This window comes from Mustela erminea, chromosome 2 (assembly GCF_009829155.1).
Source record: "Mustela erminea isolate mMusErm1 chromosome 2, mMusErm1.Pri, whole genome shotgun sequence".
Classification (NCBI taxonomy): domain Eukaryota; kingdom Metazoa; phylum Chordata; class Mammalia; order Carnivora; family Mustelidae; genus Mustela; species Mustela erminea.
Window position 1 is genome coordinate 100,464,018 of NC_045615.1, and position 14,308 is coordinate 100,478,325.

At 49.0% G+C, this 14,308-nt stretch overlaps 1 protein-coding gene across 6 annotated transcripts in view; it reads left to right on the forward strand.

Annotated features, from left to right (window-relative positions):
* AFAP1 (actin filament associated protein 1) overlaps positions 1-14,308 on the forward strand; it is a 130,354-nt gene that overhangs the window by 14,453 nt on the left and 101,593 nt on the right. The gene's annotated exons all lie outside the window — the stretch shown is intronic.

Here is a 14,308-nt window from a genome sequence, read left to right on the forward strand (position 1 = left end):
TCAGCTGGTCATGTGAGCCAGTCTCTGAAGCCCAGTGTAAGAGCTACACGTAGGACGCACACTCTCCTGCCTCTTCCAACCATCCTTCGAGATGTGAAGTCCTCCCTCTCCACGACCCCCTCCCAACACTCTGGTTAAAATTGCACCGGTGTCCTTACAACTCTGAAATGTTGAATTAACACATGAACTGTGGGTTAGCTCTTCCTAGGTACCTTATTTCTTATAGAGTCAGGTTAGAAATGTTTGCTTCGGTCCTGGATTTTGACCATGTGACCTGAGCAGTACAGTAACATTCAAAGGGTGCTTGAGAGTGAACGGGGTCTTCCGTAAGCACATGACCGGCTGCGTTTGCATCCTTGAGGGTTTTCTGAGCATGGTCAATTTACGGATAATTTTGTCTGCTTTAAAAAACAGATGTCGGTGTAGTGTGAACACTGTTATTTGATGTTGAGGTTGTTCCCAGTCTGTTGGAACAAGAAGCCATGCTACGTTGTACATAACCTCTGTGTTATGCGTGAGTATGTTAGCGAGATGTTTCTAGAAGCTGGGCTGCCGAAATTCTGATTGGGCAATGCTAGGTTCCCGTTCATTAGGGCTGGACAGTTTAATCCTCTCCCTGTCAGTGTCTAAGGTGCCCATTTCCTTCCCCTCGACAACATGGTAAGTCCTCGGGTTGTTCTTTGACAATCTAATAGATAGATTAAAAAAAAAATAGGCCTCTTTTAAAAAGTAGGGGACTGAAGCTAAGAGCAGTTAGGGAATTTGCCTGGTCTGCTAGAGCTGGCTAAGCCATGACCTGAATTTAGCCTTTTAAATTTCAAAATGTGTTTTCTTTGGAGGGAAGCTGGCATAAAATATACATTGCCATTGACAAATTAATAAGTATGTACTCTTTACTCCTTCTCCTGGAATTACAGGCCGTGTGTGTGTGCGCGCGCATGCGCGTGCACACAGAGGGGATTTTTAGAGTGAGAATTTTTTTATTGAGACTAGACAGTCCTCAAAAGACAGTGCAGATGGTAAAATAACATTAGTAGGTTCTTCTGATTTTAAATCTCAAAACATATCTAAAGTGTCTTGACTTCTTGGGGCGCCTGGCTGGATTAGTCGGTGAAGCATCTGCCTTCGGCTCAGGTCATGATCCCCAGGGTCCTGGGATCCCACGTCCGGTTCCTGGTTCAGGAAGAAGTCTGCTTCTCCCTCTCTTTCTGTCCTTCACCCACCTCATGCTCTCTTGCTTGCTTGCTCTCTCTCTTTCTCAAATAAATTCTTTAAAAAAAAATTGTCTTGACTTCTCAAACCTTTGATACAGATTGATTCTAAGAGTGAAGTCTAGGCCATTCATTTGAGGGGTTCCAGCTTCTTGGTAAGAGAAAGGGAACCTTGTTAGGAATAGGTTCAACTTGTAGCAGCTGTCGGTGTTCAGTTAATTATATTTTCCAAGTGACTTACAAGATTGTTTGGGGAAGCAAGTACAGTTGAGCAATTAAATTTGCTCCCTTGATGATTAAATTCTCTTTTTCCTTCTTTCTTTTATCCAGTCTAGTGACAGCCTAAAATCTGCCTGTAAAGCCCCTTGGTTTTGCCCCCAGATAACAGACCATTGCCTAGCATGCTATGAATTTCGTCCAAAATAATTGTGCATAACAATTCTGATATTGTCCAGCTTCCCAATATATGAACTGAACAATATAATTCATATACAAACTTACTATGTGTATATGTGTGTAAATGGACATTTACTTTTTTTTTTTTTGGTAGGAATTAAATAATACTGTTTCAAAAGGACTTTCTGACAAATTCCAAATAACCCTCCTATTCCCAAAGTATGGACATTTTAGATCCGTACTTAACGTGTGCGCACTGTTCTCTGATAGCTCTGTGTTTTAGCGATCGTGTTTCCAGTGTTATAGATCTCTCTTGAATTTGTTTATTGGACTTAAGTTTTCTACTCAGGTGGATTGTTTTAGATTTTTTTGGTTTGTTCTGCTCACTGAACTAATTGTAATCTGTGTGCACTCCCTTCCCCATCAGCTACATTCTTTTTCGGACAGATCATCTTAATAAGTCATGGAACTTCACTGTTTTTTCCAGCAATGGGCATTCAGGACTCTGGGCTAGGCAGTGCCAGAGACATTGTGCTTACCCTCTGTATCGGGGAGGACTTTCAAGGCCCGAAAAACGCACAAATAGTTGGAGCACCTGGGTGGCTCAGTTGGTTAAGTGACTGCCTTCAGCTCAGGTCATGATCCTGGAGTCCCGGAATCGAGCCCTGCATGGGGCTCCCAGCTCCATGGGGAGTCTGCTTCTCCCTCTGACCTTCTCCCCTCTCATGCTCTCTCTCACTGTCTCTCTTTCTCTCTCAAAAAAATATTAAACACACTCACACACACACATAATTGTTGTGGGACTGCACACCCGTACTCTTCTGGGAGTCAGGAGACCTGGCTCTGCCCCACTTCGAGCGCTAACTCGTGAGTTAGCAAAGGCGTGTCCTGTCCCTTCCCGGATCTGTGTCTTTGTAAGCAGAATGGCGATGGCATGTGTTCTAAGGTAACTTCCAGCATAGTTATTACTGTTCTGTTGTCTGCACTTTACCGAGTGTGGCGGGAATGACATTGCGATCCAATTTCAGACACAGAGGTACGAGCTAGTGGCACTGGGCAGGTGCGTACCCTGGAGGAGTTTGGAAGGCTGGTGCCAAGTCCCTCAGAGTTGTGGGTGGCCCCAGACCTCCCCACTGTTCTGAGGAAGACACATGCAAAAAGTATGAGGTTGCTTAGAACAATGTCAATCTCCAAGTCTTCGGTGAGGCCACAAGAGAGACGGTGGAGGGACGGTGGTCTGTTTGCATAGGAGTTGGGCCCGTGGTGCACACGTGCATGCCAAGCCTGGGTCAACTTCAGGTCCATCTGCTTCATCTTCTCTTTGCCCTGCTGATGCAACCAGCTTCTCCAGAAAAGTGGCAGTGGGTTCCTCCGAAAAACTCTACAGAAGGAAGAGATGCCCACGGGAAATAATTCAGTCATTAAGTGAGACAAAAAGCAAAAGGCGAATGATTATTTACTCACTGTCTTTGGGAGTAGCGACTATTAGTATTTGGTGTGTTTCCAACCGGATCTTTTCCAGTGGACACACAAATAGAAATGTACCTTTTGAAGGTATTTTTTAAAAATAAATAGTATTTGATACACACTGCTCACACCCGTACCCCAGTGGTACAGAGAGACATTCTTCTGTGATGATCCGTGTGGATCTAACTGACTCTTTGCCTGTGGAGTGCTGGGTAATCGTAGCTAAGGATAACTGACCTTTCCTGAGCATTCGAACATGCCCGGTCCTTTATGCTAGGCTCAGTTCTCGAACCGGGTCACGTGATTTTCCACACCAGCCCTATGGGTGAGTGTGGGTGCTGTTTGCATTTATCCTTTTACAAATGAGACAACGGTCATAGAGAGAAGCTTCCCGCTCTAGCTCCCGGCATTGTTTCCAAGAGGGATGACACATTCGAAAGGATTCCTGTTGAGTTGAAGTGACAGGACGTTTACTCACTGCACAAATCATTCATTGATTGATCACATTCTGGGTGGGGTGCCGTCCAAGTTGCTTTTCCTGAAAGTGTGTTTGGGATGGGGTAGACAAGAGACCACCAGGTGCCTGGGGGTCTCCTGGGGGGTAAGGGGCACAGAGAGGAGGTGGCTGGGTGGCCTTTGGGATAGCCCTTTTCCCTACACTGTCCACCTCTTGTACACTTTTCTGAGATCTGGTTTGGGTTTTATAATGGCTTGTCTGACACTGAGTGGCCCTTGTTTCAAACTACCCGAGTCAAGGTCAGTGCTAACACCTCTCTAGTTCTGTGTGTGTAGGGGGGGTCACCCAGAACTAGACTGCCTCCGAGTGGCTGCGAGAGTTTGTCGCTGGCTGTGGTAGGTCAGACTCTTCTGCTCATTCCCACTTGCAAACAGACGTTTCACTCGGCCCTGAGTTTGGATGCAGGGCTGGGGGTCAGGGCAGCAGGGATCTGGAGTGTGATGGTTGGCACACATATGACACCAGCACGGTAGGAAAGTTTCACAAGATGTGGGAGGAGCACAGAGCACTGGGGCCAGGTGCTGGAGGTCACTGTGGCGAGGTCGTAAGGGCTGCGACAGCAGAGCAGTATCAGATATGTGGTCACGGCTCTGGGTGCCTGCTGAACGCCTCTGCTGTTTGGGCGAGTTTTATTTGGGTGTCTCCTGTAGAGAAAGCATGACATCAGCGTTTGCCACCAAGTATTTATAGCAGTCGGTACCTCCTATGTGGGTCACTTTCTGTGTTGTGGTTTCTTTAAGGAAGTTGGAGCTGTCCTACCCCAAGCACACTGCCAGCCCATCTCAAGGTGTTGGTGGTTTCTGAACACCTGGGGAGAGGCCATTCTGAGCAGAGATGCTTCCTACCCCGTCCCCTCCCGTGGTGTCTGATGGTCACCCTGGGGAGGGGTTGGGTAATGAGGGCAGTCAGGGAATCTCTCGCCTCGCCTCCCCCTGCTGTGTTTTGTTTTAAACATTTCTTTTTTTAAAATTGAGAAAATGTTTTTCCTTCTTTCTTCGATGTTCTCTGCTGATGGCATGCAGGCAGAGGCTGGGGAAGTGAAAAAGAAAGCTTTTACTTCAGTGGGATGCTGAGGCTAGCCCCTCTGATGGAGGGGGTTACCGTGTGCCGGGCCCCGGGAGGCAGCTGGGCAAGCATTCGCTTTCAGCTTCACTGGCTGAGAGAGGTGGTGTTTATCCCCAATGAATGACGAGGGTGGTTAGCTCCACGCGGTTGAGGGATCCTCCCAAAGTCCCACAGCTGGAAAGTGGTGAAGCAGAACCAAGCACCGATGATCTGACTCAGACAGACGCCCCGATTCCATGGGCTCTTAACTCCTGGAGGTCAGAAAGCCGAAGGGCTGAAATGGCCATAAAGTGGCCACCTTTTCATATCTTTGTCATCGACCCTAGATGTTAGTTTGAACGACACGATCCTGCCTTCAGTGAACGTGAAGTATTTGTATATTTAATGTCTAAATTTCCACCCTAATGTCTGACGGTAGGCAGAAGCACACGTGTTTTCTGTCCCATCTCAGCTGTCTGCGGTCACGGCCTTTCTTCCCCCAATAGTTGGTAAATAAGATCCTAATCAGTAGACACACATGCTAATTGTTTTTCTTATTATATGTTTTAGATTGTTGTTTAGGCTTATTTGTGATGCTGACCATAGTATCTGACCCCATAGGCAGAAATAGGAGTTTTACAGTAAGAATACTCAGACCTGTGATTTTTCAAACCTTCAAGCTGGACATTTTACATTGTCCAGTATAGAACTGGAATTACAATTTCACAAAACAAGACTTGCCTGTGAGGCGGGTGTGTGCTGGCCTGTTTCTCTCCCCATCACAAAGCAGATCTCGTTGCCAGGAGCCCTCGGACATCCATGGGCAACCCAAGAAGCCCGGACCTAAGTCTCACCGTAAACAAAAGTCCACTCAAAGTGCATCGTGGACTTAAATGCAAGATGTAAGGCTATAAAATTTGGAGAAGGAAAACCCTGAAACCTTTGAGATTCAGGGCTTATGTCTGGAATGTGTAAAAAAATTCTCAAAAACAGTCACACAAACAATGCAATTAGGAAACGGGTCAAGGACACGGAGGGACGGTTCATCGCAGAGGATAAGCGAGTGACTGGGGAGCCCATGAACATCATTTAGCTTCACTGGCCATTAGGGAAATGTGACTCTAACCCTGATGACAGGTCCCTGCAGGTCTAGGAGAGTGGCCCAAGTAAGACACAGCGACACCACCAAGCGCTGGCAAGGGTGCAGAGAAACTGGGCCCCTCGTACGTGGTAGCTGAGAGCAGAGGAGGGGACCACCACACTGGAAAACCGGGGGGCAGTTTCTTAGAAAACTGAACACGCAACCACCCTGTGACTCAGCACACGTGCTCCTGGGCGTGTGTCTTGGAGAAATGAAGGCCTGTGTCCACGTAGGACCCTGCACATGAATGTTCCTGGCAGCTTTCTGGCTGGAGAGCCGGAACCTGGGAACACCTAGACATCCTCTGAGGGGCATCTTCCTGAACAGTGGCAGTGGCCGCTGCATGGGACATGACTCCGCGGTGAGAAGGAGCAGATTACAGACATGCCATGACCCAGTGGAGCTCTGGAGAATTAAACTGAAGGAGAAAGAGGCAATCCCAGCGAGTCTGTGCTTTTGGGTTCTGTTTATGGGATGTTCTTGAGGTGACAGAATTACAGAAATGGAGGACAGAGTAAGGTCAGGGCATAGGAGGCGGGAAGGAGGTAGGCATGACTCTAAGGGGGCCACGGTGGCGGCGGAGAAATGCTGGTGGTGGCAGAATGTTCTGTATCTTGCCTGTGTCCGTGTGAGGATCCTGATATGACATTGCTCTATGCTTCTGCAAGGACATGACCATTGGGAGAGATTGGGTAAAGAGTACATAAAATTCTCCCACATTTGTCTGTAAAGCTACAGTTATTTTGAAATAAAAAGTTTAATTATGAAAAAGAAGCTGGTTGTGAAGCATTTGCTTGTTTTTATCACCCACTGGAAAATTCTTCTAGAGAACTGAAATGGGAACCTTTTTTGCTTCTGAAAAAATTATTTATGTTCTTGTAAAACCTGTTACATGCACGTCGTAAAGAAGTAAATGATGCAGAAAAACACATAGATGAATCGCCTAAAACTCGTCCTTCGAAGATTACCGTAAAGGTAAATTTTTAAAATACAGTGGTGTTTCCTTCACCACACCTTCATTTGTTCTTTCCTTCCGAGCATGGTCATGGCTGTGCTTGTCCTCATTTTGGCGTCAGGAATTCCAGGCTTGGAGACTTCATGTGTCTTGGTCAAGGTCAGGTACCGAGTTAGTGTCCAGAAGCAGAACCAGCCCCCAGGCATCGTTAATACCTTGCCTGGCGCTTGCCCTGCCTCTGTCCCCTCCCTCGTCCCCCAACATGGTCCTCTGGCCACACACCACTGTCACCCGGAAACATTGGAAATGCCCCCACCTTTGGAATCGGGATTTTTTGGTCTGGTAAGCCCTCTGAATGATTCTGGAGGGTGGGAGGTGCCGGGCCGTCATGGTGATGCGTGAGCCGTGCGCGGGGTACCGTGAAAACTGGGAAACGTGAACGCACGTCAGCCTCTGTTTCCGCTGTTCCCTCGCAGTCCTCGTGTCTGTCTTGATTCTTGGATTGCCTACTCATTCGCACCACATGCCTGTTCTGTTCCCTTGGAGCTTCTGGGTATTGAGTGGGGCCCTGCAGCGTCTGACCCAGCATCTGGTACACTTGGGCTCTCAGCTAGCTGTTGGCCCATTGAGTCCATGAACGGAGAACCGTTGTGGATGACCGCCTGGTTTCTGTCTCCACCTCCAGGATCCAGATCAGCAACCCGGTGGTCATTTCTGCCCGGCTTCCTTTCCTTCCCTTCCTCCTGTTGTCGCTTCTGCAGATGTCCCCTCGTGTGTAGTCTGTGCTAGACTCTGGAAATCCAGGATGGTTCAGCGATCCTCACCGTTGGGGTGCCTGGGCTTCTCAAATAAAACATACACACATTTCTCTTCCAAGCCTGCTTTTCCTGCCCAGTTTTTACTTGGGTAATGACATCCTTACTCATCAGTCCTTCAGACTAGACGCGCCCTCCTCGTTCCCCTCCCTCTGGCTGTCTAACCAGACTTCACGCACCTTGCTCTCGAGGGCTTGGCTGCTCAGTCCTGTCTCACCCTTACAGTTCCGGCTTAGTGCCTCCACCTGGTGCTGTTGAGCAGTTACACATGTCCGTGATGCTCTACGGGTGACCAAGCCTCTCTACTGTGCACCTCCAGAGCCCCTTTCTCTGTCTGGTCAGAGAGCACCTCACACATGTCCCTCTCCCCACGGCCATTAGAAGCCGCCTTCCAAAGCACAGATGGACTGCATGGTCCCGTGTGACCTTCGCGAGTATGCATGTTCTCTTCATCGGAAGCTGGTCCCCCCACCCCTTGTCCCCGCATTGTGAGGGCTTTGGAGGACAGACCCGCTTTCTGTGCTCCTGCGAGCTGGCGAGCATCCGCAGAGGGACTGTGCAGGACGGTGGCGACAAGATCAGTTCTGGACTCCAGGCCTCGTGCCCCAGGTCTAACACTAGCTGGGCATCCTGGGGACAGTCACTGAGTTGCTATGAGTTTTGCTGTCACCAGCTAGACAATGGGTATAATGAAATATACCATATCACACCAGGGTGCTGAGATGTGCGTACGCGGTATATGGTAGCAAGGCTTGGCTGCCCATCACAGACATGGGGAGGGATGCCGTGCGAACAGCTCTTCGGGAATAATTGTATGAAACTCTGAAGCATGTCTGTGGTTCCGGCTGGTGATACCAGGGAGCCCGTGTGTCGTACATCCTGTGTCATGGGGGGAGGGGTGTTCTGTTTTATTGCTGAGTTAGAGCTGCCCCAGTGGGCCCTCCCCCCACCCCTCCACGTTGGCGTAGAGAGAGGAGGCTCCTTCCTGCCTACATTTGCTGGCATGGCCCGAGTGCTTTAGGGACAGGAACGCGCAGTGAGAGATGGAGAAGAAAGCTGGCCTCACCGCTGACAGCCAGTCTGCACTCCTGGGGGAGGAACCGAGGGGAGTCTCTCCGTTGTAACTTGCCAATGCCCATCCGAACCCATGTGCTCACAGAAGTGAGCAGAAGGACAAGTCCAAGATCTGTTCCAGACCGACGGACCACGGTAGCCCTGTGCGTTTGTGACCTTCAGGACCTCAGAACAGCCTGTGAAAGCTGCCAGGACAGGACAGCCATCTGGCGGACGTGTGAGTGGGTGGACAGGGGAGCCTCCGGCCGCGGCACTCCTGATCCCGCCCCTCACCTGTCCCATGTGTTCTGCGCCCTGTCCACCTGGTTGGATGATTGCTGTGCTCTCTGCTCCCAATTCAGATTCTAAGGAATAGGGAAAGGGACTTGGGTTTCTTACCTGGTTGGTGGCAGAAATCCCATTTATCCCCGTTGGAGCCTGGAGCCTACCTACAGTGACACCTGCATGCTTGCTTTCCCTGTCATCTGCTGGTAGCCAGACCGGGACTGGGGAGGAGGCGGGCCATGCCTGACAGGACATCGTTCTGGGGCCCCGGGCCAGAGTCCCCAGCCCCTTGACTCCAGGCTGCACCCTGCTTTTCCGTTTCTCTGGTTGGTAAAACGGTAAATGTACCACGTAGCTGAGACCTCCTTCTGGGGACGGGTGCACGTGGACTGTGGCGAACAGCCACGACCTGAATTTCTCATCTCTGTAGGCTTCTCACGGCTCAGTTAGTTAAGCCTCCAGCTGCTGACGGGGAGGACCAAGGAAGTCGTTTGTACATAGACCTGTATGAGAACATTTTTTCACTGGGGGTTTCTTTGATTTGAACTGGAATAAATCTCCAACCTTAGTTTCTTTATCCTAAAAGCAGAGTAGACTGTAAATACTTTTAGGGGTGGGCGGGTAGTTGGTGACTTCTCTTACCCAGCCTGGATCCCTAGTGCTTCGAGTCCCAGCGAGCGTTTGGCCAACAGAGCTGAAGGGTGCAAGCAGCGGTTCCCAACCCTGGAGTATGTCTGGGGCTGGGCGGGGGCTCTGGGAAGAGCAGGCATGCTCACTGCACAATATTCAGATAGGATCTCCAGGAATGGAGCCCGGGAACCGGTAGGTGTGAGAAGCTGCCCAGGAGATTCTGATGGACGGTAAAGGTTATGAACCTGAGTCCAAGGTGAGTGGGAGCTCCAGGCAGCACGAGACCCTCCTGCTTTCACCACCTTACTCCGGCTTTGGGTACTGCGGGGCGAGTGACGAATATTGTGCCAATAACGCCATACCCTGCAAATGTCTACCCACTTTCCAGTTTATTCCAAGGTCTACCCAGTCTGCTTTCTCTTTACGGAATCGTTTGGCAGTTAGTTTTGCAGAACTAAAGCCAATCTGGTCTGATTGGCCCAAGACGATTTTGGGTGTGAAATGGTCTGTGTATTTCTTGTAGCCAATTGTATGGGCTTTCTGCTGGACGGCTTGTAAATACCGCCTCTTCGGGCAGGGCTGTGGAGGCGGGCTGCCTGGGTTCTGCCCGCTGGGTAACCTCCGGCAAGTTTTAGAACTTGTGCACATCTCGCTTTCTTCATCTATGAAATGAGAAGAGAGGAGCCATTGTCATCTTCCAGGATTGTTCTAAGGTTTAAATACTAATGTATCTTTAAAGCGTGTAGCTTGCTTGCCTGTTCCTAGCACATGATAAGTGCTTGGTAATTTTCACAATTTTCTTAATGGAAATACTCAGAGCTAATAAATTTGCCCAAGATAATTCATCTGTAGCCCTTGAATCAAAGATGTCTTTGGTCTTAACTGGTAGGGTTAATTCATCACTTGAATATTGGCCTCGAGAGTACCTTGAATTTCAAGCCAGTGTGGCCAGGGGATTTCCTGATTGGAACGTTGCCCCCCAAAAAGCTGGTTTCAGTCTGTATTCATGCACAGTCCTGGAGGTTTATTTGTTTCTTTGGTTTCTTCTGCTGAACCCGGCTCCGCGGTGATGTCTGGCAAGCAGGGGGTCATCGCACTGCGGCTTTGTTAGCTGCCGAGGGGACATGATCACACGCTGTAGGAAGTGCACGTTATCTGCCCACCAGCCAGACCCAGTGAGTCATCCTTCAGTGGCCAGGGCTCATTCTCTTCAGCTCTCCCACCAAGCCTTGTCTCTTCTTCTGTTTCCCATCGGACTCCAAGGTCCATCTGAACAGGGACTCTGGTTCCAGGCATGGTGAGGCCATCTGCACTCAGCAATGCCCAGCACATATTAGGTGCTCACTGAATACTTAGCAAATGAAATCTAGGAGAACACAGGATAAGTCCACAAGTTAAGGTTTAAGTTGCATGGTATGAAATCCGTATCCACATTGTTAATGCGGATATAAAATGTTTGAGTAGGGGCACCTAGGTGGCTCAGTCCATTAAGCCTCTGCCTTCAGCTCAGGTCATGGTTCCAGAGTCCTGGGTTTGAGCCCCTGGTCAGTGGAAAGCCTGCTTCTCCCTCTCCCACTCCCCCTACCTATGTTCCCTCTCTCACTCTTTCTCTCTGTCGAACAAATAAATAAAATCTTTAAAAATAATTAAAATGTTTGAATAGTTACCTTAGTTCATTCATCGCTTACTGGGTGTCTTATAGGCTGGGCGTTGGGGATAGAGGTAATTATAGCTGATCCCCGCTCTCATGGAGGTGAGGTCTAGGGCAGTTGACAGACTTGTGGCTGCAGGATAAATGGGTGAGTGTGATGATGGAGGGGTACCCTGTAAACACCTGGGACCACCGACCAGTTTGTGCTTTATGAACACAGACAGTGAGTTGAAACGCAGCTGGAGTGACTCTGTATATCCATGCTTGTACAGTTGGTGGGAAGTACCCACGTATGTGCGAAATAGACTCTCGAATGGCCTTATGTGGATGGAATGGCTTTGTCTAGGCCTTGCTTTATCTTCCTTCATGAGGAAAATGAAAATCAGAGCAACATTGCTATAGGAGCTCTGGGCCCGAGTTTGGGCCAGTGGGTTTTGGCTTTGGCTCTTCTGCCCTGGCCACTGTCTGGGTGTTGAGATGCTGTGCTGGGGCAGGAGGATTGGGTTAGATGACACTTATGGCCTTTTGTAGTTCTGACTTCAAGATCCATCATCTCAACCCATCTTCCTGGGGAGTAGAGAAAGAACATGGCAACCGGGGAGTTGTTGACCTACATTTACTGGGACTTTGTGGCCTGATTTTGGGGAATGCCCCGGGAGAAATGTTGGTGGTCTGTTCCGTTGTGAGGGGCACGCAGGCATCTTCGTGTTCTGTGATGGTGGCAAATGCCTGGGTAAGGTCCAAGCATCAGTGGAGTCAGCCAGGAGGAGGCAGAGGACCGAGCGCTACACGTGATGTATTGGGAGCAGAATTCACTGACTCTCTTCTGTGAGTACCTTTTTCAGGGATTCTAGCTTCATATGATTCCTATGGTTTAGGCCCAGGATATTTGCCATCATCATGGGACGTTGAACACCCTTTGGCCTCTGCTGTGGAAATGTACAGGCTCCTGCTTCTGAGTTAGCGGGCAACAACACCCAATAGCTTCACTGTGCTGAGTTGGGATGGGCTCAGGCCCGTCCGAGAAAGTGTGGTCTCATACATTGGTTTGGTTCTCTCTCTGAGAGCGCTTCCTGACCCCTTGGAGGAGGGGTACAGCTCAAGTCCAGGGCTGCCCAGGGCCCCCCCCCAAGGTTGCCCAGTGAGATCGCCCGCACTCACGATGCTCTTGGTCGGGACAAGGTGGGAGGAACTCTGTTTTACGTGGTGGTTATAAATGGCGGTAATGACTTCTTACGTTTGTGTTTTGCCTCATGGTTCACAAAGAAGTTTAACATCTCATTTTATCCCCTCGGCGATTCTGTGTGGAAGCTGGGTGGGTTTCACATCTCTTGTTTTCCCCAGTGACTTTAGTGGGGCTTACAGCAGATCAGGGGCTTAACCCAGGGCTCTCAGGTACGGCATGGTGACTGAGTTAATAATACTGTTTTGCATATTTGAGAGCCGCTGAGAGTAGATCTTAAAAGAGCTCCTCACAAGGACAGGCAGTCTTGTGACTATGTGCGGTAAGGGATGTTGCCTAGATTCATCGTGGTGATCGTTGGCGAGATACAGATATGTTATATAAATTATGTTAGATACCCAAAACTCACATGATGCAGTGTGTCAGTCACACCTCAATTTTAAAAAATAAAAAATAAATAGAGAAAGAGGCTTTACCAAGGTCATGGACTGAGTTAAGGTGGCCACGTGTCTTCCTTGCTGCTCCACCAGGCTCTGGAGCAGTTCTTGGACCCTTTCGATGTCCCGCCCTCGGTTCTTTCCTCCAGATGCGTTCCTAAAGCCCCCTGGTTGGCCCTGTGCCTGGGGGCCTCCTCCACCTCTCTGTGGTATGCGTGTTATTTTAACCCCTGTGAATGAGCTCTTGCCCTGCAGGGACCGCCCCCGCCTGACAGCCACCCCCGGCCCCTGGCCCCGCTCTGCACTCCATGTAATGTTCAGATCTGATCACTTCCTTCTAGAAATGGGATATGCTAGTGTGCTGGGTTCTTTTTTTTTTTTCATTCAAGCTAGTTAGAGCCCAAACTGAAATAGATGATAGCAATCAGTATGCTGCTTTCAGACTGTGACTGGGTGGCTGTCGCTTCCTCCATGTGAGCTGTCCCTCTGTGTTGTCGCCACAATGGCTGGCTTGGAGTCCGGGCCATGGTTAAGGACTGCTGAAACCCAAGTAAGGCCAGCAGAGGTATTGCGTCTGGAAAATGACAAGCAAATTAAAGGAATTTTTACTTAAGATGTTTGCAAAAGAATATTTTAGAGAGTTGACCTGTTTCTCAGCGGGAGTTTAATTTCAGCTCAGAAAGCAGCTGTGTCCCCGAGGGCTTGGGGTTTCACTCTGTGACAGATGAATTTAATTGTTGTTGTATGACCATATTATGCTTTTGTGGCTTTCATGGACCTTTCTCCCAAATGGAACAGATTTTTCTATGAAAGTCACACTTCCTTTTTGAGACGCATAATGGTAATTTTGTGGAATGATCTCCTGTTCTTTTAACCCTGCCGAGGAGCAAACACTCTGCTTTCGGCTCCCGGAAGTTCTGTCTGGGTTCTGCCTCTGCTGCCAAAGAACAGCGAAGCAATTCTCAAAGCCAGAGAGCAAGACACATGTGCATCATGGAAATTCTCGAATGCTGTTTCAAATCTCTATGTTACTTGGATCTTTGCCTTACAGATAAGGAAACTGAGGCTCAGCGAAACTGAACCAGCTTTCCCAAGGTCACAGAGCTTTCGTGTGGTAGTTCTGGGGTGGCAAGCCAAACCTCGGTCCCAGAGGCCTTCTCTGAGCCCCTGCTGAAAGGCTGCCTCTTGTCACCCCCATACCTTACGATCTCATCTTCGAGGGGGCCACCTGCCCTCTGAGCTCTATGGGGCAGTGTCTGTCTTATTTACACTGTATTGCCCAGGCCTGACCTAATAGCTGGCACATAGTAGGCATTTGTGGAATGATGACGTGAGGGGTTTCTGATATTAGCATCTTATCATTAACATTCTTGTAGATCTATTTTCTCACCTGACCCTTAAAATGGGGAGGCAGAGTGTTTCCCTCCCCTATTACACATAAGGAAATGATGTTGTAGGGTCTGGAATTGTATTCTGGGTTATGTATTTCCAGTTCATACAATTTATTTATTTATTTATTTATT